This window comes from Scleropages formosus, chromosome 7 (assembly GCF_900964775.1).
Source record: "Scleropages formosus chromosome 7, fSclFor1.1, whole genome shotgun sequence".
Taxonomy (NCBI): domain Eukaryota; kingdom Metazoa; phylum Chordata; class Actinopteri; order Osteoglossiformes; family Osteoglossidae; genus Scleropages; species Scleropages formosus.
In genome coordinates this window covers 16873485-16884436 of record NC_041812.1, presented here as the reverse complement: position 1 = coordinate 16884436, position 10952 = coordinate 16873485, and positions in this window count along the sequence as shown.

Below are 10952 nucleotides of genomic sequence, written 5' to 3'. Positions count from 1 at the left end.
CCCCGTTATTTGTTGCTGCCCCAGAGTATAAGCGCTCCCAGATGTGGTGGAAGGCAGGGAGTCAATAGTTTAGACAACAGTGAGTCTCCACCAAACACAGCAGTTCTATTAGAGCGCGCGGCCGGCTATCAAGGGAGGCAGGAGTTACAGTTTTCTCAAGCCAGACAGGCGCAGAAACCCCTCGGCAGCAAATTACAGCTCCCATCCCACCTGCTGGAGCCAGCGTGCTCGCAGCCCTGCGTCCAGACAGCAACCTGCCTGCGATCGATCGCCTGTTGTTGCAGCTGCGCTCTGCTTGATGGTTTATTTAAGCCCCTCTGCATGCGAGGCAAGGGGAGAGCAGCTGAATACATAAAGTGGGGCCTCAGAACCACTTTGTGGCCCGGGCAAGAGTAAATGGAATAATAAAATCCAAATGGTTTCATCCCATTTTCGGGGCTCATAAAAATCCGGGACTCACCCATTACCTTTATGATCCGGTGCATGTGAGCCATATGCATGCAGTGGTGTCCTGGTGGAAGTAGTTGGGGGTACCATGGTGAACAAAAAAAACTGCATGCGGTCCACAGGATAGTCTGTAAAAGCCTGATTTAATAAGGATCTGTGTATCTTACAGGGGAGTGGTGAAGTGAGGGATATGGGTACCAACTCACTTATGATCACATCTGCAATCACATCTGCATGCAGATAAAACAACAAGAAATGAATACAGGTTCTGACTCATCGTGGAGGAGCTGTACCATCAAAGATGTAAGGCAATACTCTGGCTGTAGGTCTACAGATGAGCCCTTTACAGAAAAATTCAGTGCTGAGAAAGTTTTGAAAGGCTCCGCTAGAACTGATGCATGCTTCCAGCGAAAGTAAAACATTTACATATTTTCTTTCGGCTGATATTTTTCTCCAGAGCGACTTACAGCATTAAGTTACTTGGTGCTTTACTCATGTATACAGCAGGGTAATTTTTACTAAAGCAATATCAGGGTTAGTACTTGATCAAAGATGCTGTAGCAGGGAAAGGGACTCAAATCTGGGTCTTTGGTGTCCAAGGCAGTGGCTCTGATATCAATCATCGGGTGCAAGGGAAAGTGGCTCTGCGGAATGAACGCAGGTAGTGGGTCCTCCACCTTGCCCATTTTGCTATGTGCATGACTTTTGACTTTTGCCTTTCATTTTCAATGTCTCTGTTCACAACATGTGTAACGTCTGTAAGGTGCAGTTGTATCGGACAGCGTGTTGTCACATATCAGCCAAGATGATGGAAACAATGTGAGAATGTATCATGAGTCATGCCTGCAACAAGCAAAACATAAAGCTCACATGGCTCATTCACTGCTGGGAACTTTATTTTTATTTGTCCAGCTGAAGTTCCTGCTTGGGTGAAAATGAAATCTGTTTATTATTTCTGCTTATTTGCTTCACCCGTCCAGTGCAAGGTTAGCCATCGTGAACTCACCAAGTCACGCTGATGCAGAACTGCAGGGCAACAGTAGTGCAGAAAAGAAATGTAAAAGCATTTAAAAACTGAAGACAATGAATAAGTGATGGGAGTCATTGCATGTGGCTCCACTGATAAGGCCAGGGGGCCACCAAGGTCCTTGACTCCAGTGACACTGAACTATCAGAAAAGTGCCAAGGTCACCCCACCCTGCCCTGAAAAAGGGGTCATTGTGCATCAGTGCTGCGGGCCTCCACTTACTCTGCTTCCTTCCCACAAGCCACCAGCGAGGCCACGCAACTCATTTCCTCCCCCATGGAGATCCTGACAGGAAGTGACACGTGCTCCATACAACTTGAATCATCTTGTCATATAAAAGTACTTATTTTAAAAGTCTAATTATTAAAAATATGCTTTTCCTTGTAATGATGCATCATAACAGATCATGAACTGAGTACAACAGGAAGTTTTTTCCATCTGAATTTGGGATCATCTGAAGTCCTGAAATCCTGATTACAGAAAATTAGGAAAAAAAGTCCTATTTACTGAAAGCATTTTAAAATGGATGGACTTCCACCCTAAAAACATAACACAAGACAAAATAGAAACAGAATCAAAACCAGTATTTACATAGAACATCTGGGTAATTAAGAAGGGAAACAATGACCAAATGGATAGAGATGCCAAAAGTTTTATTGCTTTTGCATTTGCTGCCATTTCATACCAGACATGTTGCCTCAAGTCTATTATTGCCTTATGATGAAGCACTGGAAGCAACAAATTAATTTTGCAGAAAAGTGAAATACTATCAAATATTTTTTCAGGAAAGCGGCATCATTGTGTGTATGCACACACTTTGCAAAATGTGGCTTGAAAATCTAGTTAAAAAATAAAATACACCCTCCGCTTTGAGTACAAATTACCAGAAAAATGCATTCGTTTGTGTGCAACAGTAATTTTAAGTACCTCAGCTAATTTGAAAAGTGCGAGTAAGCAGGATTTTGTTTCCTTTGCTTTCAGTTGTCAAACAGAGTTTATTAGCCTTTGGAAACAACAAAGGTAGGTTCTGCAGCTCAGGCGGGCCCTGGGAAGTATGGGGTATTTCTGGACGCCCAGAGGGACCCAACATTCCCCAGAAAACGCTGAGGGCTGAAAAACACGACGTGAGCTGTACTCTTTATGCAGACCGTGGGCTCTGAGAGGAAACAAAACAGAGGGAGCACACTCCCTCAGAAGGCTTCGGCCTTGAGGCAGCCCTCCTAGTGCTCCCTTCCCAGAAAGCCCAGCATCTCATGTCTCTAGCTGGACATCTCCAAAACAAATGCTTTATATGTCCTCTCTCTCGCTTTCATATCGTATTTGGTGCCGATCTTTTTTTTTTAAATAGTTATTCTTTCTACTGTTCCCATTATAATTTTAAGACTGGCATAAACTATAAATAATTAATAATAGACAAAAATAAAATGGTGATTTCCTCTCACTTCTAGATTCAGGACTGTGGGACCTTACAGTCAGTGGTTTTGACAGATTTCACTTTTGGCTCACATTTTTGAAGCATTATATAGCATATTTAGCTGTGAAGTGAAGTGTGGAATGTGATACATAAATCACTACTGCAAAATCCACAAATGCCTATAAGACTAACTTTGAAGGTTACAGGCCCCAGTAATGTATCTCATAGGAATGGTAACACTGAAGACTCAGGGAAGCTCAGCTGCATGACAACAATAGAGAAACATAAATGCAAATAACATTTGTCCTCCAATGTAATCTTCCGGGGGTGCGGTGGCGCAGTGGGTTGGGCCACGGTCCTGCTCTCTGGTGGGTCTGGGGTTCGAGTCCTGCTTGGGGTACCTTGCGACGGACTGGCGTCCCGTCCTGGGTGTGTCCCCTCCCCCTCTGGCCTTATGCCCTGTGTTGCCGGGTAGGCTCCGGTTCCCCACGACCCCGTATGGGACAAGCGGTTCTGAAAATGTGTGTGTGTGTGTGTGTAATCTTCCATCTATCATTAATAAACCAGTTAATTAATGTGTGGTTGTGGTGGTCTAGAGCCTATATGGAAAGTGTAAGAAAGGTATACTCCAGAAAGGACAACTATTCTCTTTCTCTCTCTCTCACACACACACTCACTTGGGCATTCCCATACCATGAGCACTATAGAGTTATCAGTTCACCTGAAACATGTCTTTGGACTGTGGGTGGAAATCAGAGTACCCAGAGGAAACCCATGTGAACACATAAACAATTAGGCTCCACACAGACTAAGCAGGAATCAAACCTATGGACGAGTCCACAGCCCACATGCTGTGAGGCTCCAGTGCTACCTGCTGTGAGGCTCCAGTGCTACCTGCTGTGGTGCCATACCATCCTATGCTAACTTGTACAACTGAAATGTACATGTACAGTACTTCCATTATTCCAGTGAAAGTAAAATTAAATTGTAAAGTGAATGGTAAAAGTATTTCCTTTTCTTGATTACTGGTTGAGACCGCATTTGTTGCAGCTTTTTTAAGTATTTCTCCCATGGTTACTTTTTGAAATACGGGAAGATAACAGATGAACTTATTAGAGCTATTAATGACAGAATGAATGAATAAAGAATAAAAAAGAAGCAAAATATATCTGACTGTCATGGTTCCCATAAGTTAATGCTCAAAACACAAGTGTGGAGAGCTTTTGCAGCACTATTTTAAAGAGAACGGCAAAGGATCAGAGTCCAAGCGGGCATGGTCAGGGTTCCAGCGCAAGGGTTGAGATCCGAGGAGTCGTGGGCTTGATGTGAAGGTTGTAGTCGGAAGAATTGTGATCGTGGTTCAAAGGACAAGAGTCGAGATCCAAAGGGTTGTGGGTTCAACCCGAAGGGCATAGTCCAAAGAATGATGGTTCAATGGCCGAGGGTCAAAATCCAAGAGTCAAAAAGGACGCAAGGAGGAAAGCAAAGCACATGGGAAAGGCAAGGTTTTTCAGTGAGATTCCATAATCACTGTGGGTAGGTCTCCTTCTTTTAAACAGTGGTTTAATTTGATGCAGGTGTTTGTCATCTGCCTGGGATTAACTGATTACCTTCCCCTGTGGTCCTCAGAGAGATCATGACATGGACAGACAGAGAGATGAGGAGCTAGATGGGCGGATAGGTAGGTAGAAGAAGAAAGAAACAAATGGAAAAAACAAACAAATGATAAAATGAAAGCAGAAAGCAGGGTGTGGTACATTATGAAGTAGATACTGTGCCATTTTGCTAGGGGTGAATTGCAGACCGGTAGCTTCGCAGGAAGACAACAGGATACAATGAAAACCAAGAATGACACAAAAAAAAAAAACACTTTTATGTATTTAATTACAACAGTATCACACTCACAGCAGCGGAGCACTACGACCCTTTGGAAACTTCACTTCACTGTCGAAGTCTTGGGATGACAGGCACCTCCATTCTCTGGTCTGCAGAGTCTGTAGGCCACCCCACCCTTTGCCCTACCTTTGTGCTGTCAGTTTCCATGTCTGCTATTTTTTTTTTCCTTCCCAAGAACGTTTCCTCCAGGAATGTCAAGCCACGGCTCGCCTCCTGACAGGCCTTCTAATTACCTCTGCTATTTACAGTACTCCAGCCGTCTGCTACTGATTTCTCCATTATCCTGACAGTCAACAAACGAGTCCCATTAGAACGGTGAGCGAGGTTTCCCTGGGGCCGGCCGGAGCTATCGGCCTTAAAAAGTCACCTCCGTAATAATCGCCTTCAGCTTTTGTTGCTAAACTGCTCATTTTTCCAAAGTGTTAGGTGGAAGCTCTCATTGCAGCCAAATCTATGGCAGAAGCCTCATTTTGCTTTGTCATCACACTCTTTCTGTCATTACAAGTTCTTTGAATTTCTGCTAACAGTTAAGACAATAACTACAGAGCTGAATTTATGATATATAAAATATTAGACGATATCTATTTTGTTAGATCATGTATTCAAGATTTTCGTCAAAGTAGTTATTCTTGATCCAATGTTTAAAAGTCATTTGTGTTTGCTCGCTTTCCACAAACAGAAACCAACATATGCAGCGATGCCGGAAACAAAATGAAATCAGCTCCGTTGCCTTGTATTTTAATAAATGATGAAGTCGCTTGCACTTGAAGAGTAAGTTCTTATCCATCGCAGGTATGGTGGGTAGATGTATAACATCTGTGACAGTATGTGAGCAGACAAAAGTGTATGGAATTATCCACTGGCCTGGAGGGGAGCAGGGGCGAGACCTTTGACATTTGCGATGACACAGGCCTGCTATTTTTACCCTGGGTCATGTCTGCCAAATGTGTTCGGTATGAGACAGTATAGAGGATCGTGTTTCAAATGTCACAGTATTAATGTCATAAAAGTGAATACACTTTGTTATTTTGAAACATTGTGGATTGCACAGTCGCTAGAATGGAGCTGCCCTTCTGTTTTATCAATTTGCCATCTGCGCAAGCCACCCTGATATGACCACACCAGACATACTGGAAGCGAATGTAATTATTCAGCTAATTGTCTTGACGTATATAGCAGCAACGGGCCGGCATCTATCAGAAAGGTCACTTTGATGCTAGTACAGGCACACGATCATGCACAGGTCAAGGAGCCTTGGAGAGTGGGCCTTGTTATGGCAGGATAGATCATTTACACACAGTGTCACATTTCCCATGTTGCAGCAGCTCCTACTAATACCGACAAGAGTTCAAATATTTTTGGAGGGGTTTGGTAGTTACATTTACATTTAAATTTACATTTATTTATTTATTTAGGGGGGCGCGGTGCCGCAGTGGGTTGGACCGGGTCCTACTCTCCAGCGGGTCTGGGGTTCAAGTCCCGCTTGGAGTGCCTTGCGACGGACTGGCGTCCCGTCCTGGGTGTGTCCCCTCCCCCTCCAGCCTTACGCCCTGAGTTGCCGGGTTAGGCTCCGGTTCCCTGCAACCCCCTATGGGACAAGCGGTTCAGAAAGTGTGTGTGTGTGTGTGTGTGTGTGTGTGTGTGTGTGTGTGTATTTATTTATTTACTTAGCAGACACTTTTCTCCAAAGCGACTTCCAATGAACTCTATGTAGTGTTATCAGTCCACATGCCTTAATCACCAAGGTGACTTACACTGCTAGATACACTACTTATAATGGGTCACTCATCCATACATCAGTGAATCACACTCTCTGTCACTCAGACACTATGGGGGAACCTGAACAGCATGTCTTTGGAATTAGAATGAATGAGGTTTTTAATTTAAAATTTATTCAGTTATTTATTCATTTAGCTCATTTCTTTCTTCAAAGCTGTTTTCAATGATTAACTCATTTTTATAGTGGGACAATTTTTACATGCAAAATCCAAGGTAAGCACCTTGCTCAAAGGTACTAAAGTGAGAGTAGGATTCAAACCTGAATTATTCAAGTGCAGAGTGGCAGCTCTAACCACTATGCCACCTGCTTCATTCCCTGCTAACGTTGTGGTGAGGAGCTTAATTTGTCTGCTCCAGATGTGGGTTGTGTTGACTTCCTGTGGGCTGCTACTTCCACTGTGAGCATTTTTGTGGAACACTGACAGAGATGCCCTTTGACTGAGCTCCCTTTTGTCAGCTGATGAATATGAAGTGGCTGATGTTTTTTTTTAAAAAAAAAAAATATCCAGAAGTGATTTTGTAAATACACATACTGTCCTCTAAATTTGCGCAAAACTGAGATTTTTTTCCTGGTTGCAATCACGTACAGTACTGCGACTGCAACACCACACTACCAACATCTGGAGGTTTTGATGAAGAATATTTACATTAAAGATCAAAGAGGGACTTCAAGGGAAATTTTAGACCAGATTAATGGAGTAACAATTTGCAAAGAATGTCTAATAATCACATTAATAACAACATCAACAAATAATACAGGGGATGCCTTGAAGCCCAAAAACAAGTATCAATAGGCCTTCTTACTATGTATATTTCACGCTGCAACTGTCATTCATTTACTTAACAGGTAAGGTAGAATATTCCTAGGAAGGCTATGGCCCTGCACTTCACAACCACTTCCCCCCAACTGTTTTGAAGAACAGTTTTTATAGAGCACCTACAGAAACACACACACACACACACACACTTTCCGAACCGCTAGTCCCATACGGGGTCGCGGGGAACCGGAGCCTAACCCAGCAACTCAGGGCGTAAGGCTGGAGGGGGAGGGGACACACCCAGGACGGGACGCCAGCCTGTCGCAAAGTACCCCAAGCGGGACTCAAACCCCAGACCCACTGGAGAGCAGGACCCGGTCCAACCCACTGCACCACCGCACCCCCACAGAAACACACACACACACACACACACACACACACACACACACACACACACATTTTCAGAACCGCTAGTCCCTTACGGGGTCACGGGGAACCGGAGCCTACCCGGCAACACAGGGCGTAAGGCCGGAGGGGGAAGGGGACACACCCAGGACGGGACGCCAGTCCGCCGCAAGGCACCCCAAGCGGGACTCAAACCCCAGACCCACCGGAGAGCAGGACTGCGGTCCAACCCACTGCGCCACCGCACCCCCACAGAAACACACACACACACACACACATTTTCAGAACCGCTTGTCCCTTACGGGGTCACGGGGAACCGGAGCCTACCCGGCAACACAGGGCGTAAGGCCGGAGGGGGAAGGGGACACACCCAGGACGGGACGCCAGTCCGCCGCAAGGCACCCCAAGCGGGACTCAAACCCCAGACCCACCGGAGAGCAGGACTGCGGTCCAACCCACTGCGCCACCGCACCCCCACAGAAACAGTTTTTGTAAAATGCATCCATAAGGTCATATTTCGCTCCCACTTTTGAAACCTAATAAAATGTTAATTGACCTAGCCTTTCCCTGCAGTATCAACTTGTTTTATCATTTTTGAAGAAGCTGAGGAAAGCTGAGCTCCTCTGAGCTAGCACTTCCAGTGTGGACCTCTTGAAAGATACCATTTGGTGACGAGGTAATTGTCGTCAATACTGGAGTGTTTAAGCAAGTCCCAGCAGTGTAAGAGACCAAAAACATTGATTTCCGCCTCCCTATCATATTGACTTTGTGTGCCCCTGGAGACGTTTGGAGGATTACCAATAGCTGAGAAAATGTAAAAGATTTGTTTTAATTAAGTGTGCTCACTGTATGGAAATTGACTAGTTGATTAAATGACTACCACCCAACTACACTAAAAGTAATAGCAATTACAGCCCTCTTTGTCACAGCATTATTCTTAGGAGCAATGATTAGAACATTAGAAGAGCTTTGCAAATTATACAATAGCTTATTATTTATAATCGAGAAATGTGTGTGCATCTGTGTTTATCTGTTTTCTTTCTGATGTTTTCAAATGAAATTAACTTAAAACAGCTAGACCTAATATGGAACTTTTGTTCACTATACTTACCATACACTATGTACTGTCACTCTCAGTGTACGTATATATGTTGCCAGTTCAAGGGTGCTGCTTTGAGTTCTTCTTCCTGCTACTACTGTACCTTAGCATCCCTTGCCCTACTTTTATACTCAGAACTGATGCGGTTAAATTCTGCTATAAAAATGGCTCAAATACTGTCATTTCTGATGGATAAAGTCATCAAATCAGAAACAAATTAATATACAGAAACAGAAACTTATATAAGCCTCACTCTTTGTGTCTCTCTTTAAAATTGTCTTTGTTCTTTACACCTGGAGACTTGCAGCGCCGCTGAAAGATTGTTTTGCCTACGTTCAGCGAAGGGTCCGCGGGTGTCCACGGGCAGAAACAACGTTGCTAAACCACGGGCCGAGAAAATAAAGCACTCAGCAGATTAGGCCCACTTAGACAGCGGGCCCCCTTCTTTTCAGCTGGGCATATCTGAACCACAGCTATTTCTCCCTGCTCAGCGTGAGCCCCTTTCTGTGGCTTTTAATAACGAGGCTTTTCCAAGCTCCAGCCCCAGAGAGACAACCCCCCCCCCCCCCCCCACCACAGACCCTTCCGCCCTCCCCAACCCCTCCGAGCCCCCCTTTATTTGTGCCGCTTCGCTGTACCTACCAGCGGCAGCGGCAAATTTCTTCCAGTTGCTCAGCACACTAATCTCCCCCTTTTCCTCACTGCTCAAGCATTATATTGCAGTTTCATTGACTGGGAGGTGTTGTGTTACAGTGGAATCAATAGCTGGGGGGGTCCCAGCCCAGCGATTAGCTTGTCAGTCAGCCTCTGTGGTCACAGGGAGGGGGGGCAGTGTAAATCCTAGAATACCAGGGGCCACCAGCATGGCAAGGTTGGAATGTGTCGAGCTGAGGAGGACTCTACACCACCTGTTGCAAAAGCAACATGTGCAGGGTGCATTAACCATCCTGCTACTGAGGTTTAACTGCCATGCATTGTTTCATGCAGTAGAGCAGCACTTCCTGAACATGTTTCTGCTTTAGGAAGTACAGGAATATATTGTCTGTCTAAATAAGGGCATGACCACTGAGCTCTAGTATGTTGGACATACTATTTTGTTAAATTTTTTGTGACCTCATGTAAAGGAGACACCTTGAAAGATGATGCATGTCAAATAACTACTGTCGTCAACCTGTCAGATAACTTAAAGTTTGCAGTTTTATTATATAGTGGTTCCCAATAATGACAATTAACGCATGTAGTCGTGTTTAGTCTTTAATAACTGTCGAGGATGAACCAGTTTTATAAAACTGTGTAACACTGACAAAAAAATGTATTTTCTGGTTATGGTTCTAAAATGCAATAGCCACAACAATTACAGCAATAATAAGTGGTTGGCATGCCAGTGCACTGCTTAGTGCTGCCCCCATATTACTCCTGCGCTATGGGTTTGGACATGGATCTGAGTTTGTGTGGCCTTGCTGTCCTTGTATTTGTATGGGTTTCCTATGGAGATCTGGTTTCCTCTGATAGTCCAGAGACATGTGTTTCAGGTCAACTGGTAAGAATAAATTGCCTGTAGTGTGTGTGTGTGTGTGTGTGTGTGTGTGTGTGTGTGTGTGTGTGTGTATATATAGAGTATATGTTGTGCTGTGGTAACATTTAATGCCTATTTTACTTTTTTATATAAATGAATAAATTTGCGTTGTATTAAGCTATGAGCCTGTTTCTGTTAAACATTATTGACTTATTGATCAATTTATTAAATGCCTTATCAACAGTGTGTTTTCAGAAAATGAACTCATGAGAACAGTGACTCGTAAAAAATTAGTTGAGACATGTTAACAACAGTTTTTACAATGCCAGCTTTTTATAACTTCTAACCATGGGCATCCATGTCAAATCCTGGCATCCTTTAGATTGTTATTGTATGATGGTATTATTGACAGCGACAAGAAAATGCTAAAGTACCCAGCGATTCCACCGTTTGTCAGAAGAGTGCTGTGATATGGGATACACTGCAAGGCAGGGAGGAGCTCCAGAAACTGCAAGAGATGTGCGGTGCTGAAATATCAGTCCCCCTGTTAAAAGCGCTCACCGATGAAACACGACTGCTTCCGCCATCCGCTTGATTAAATACTGAAATGA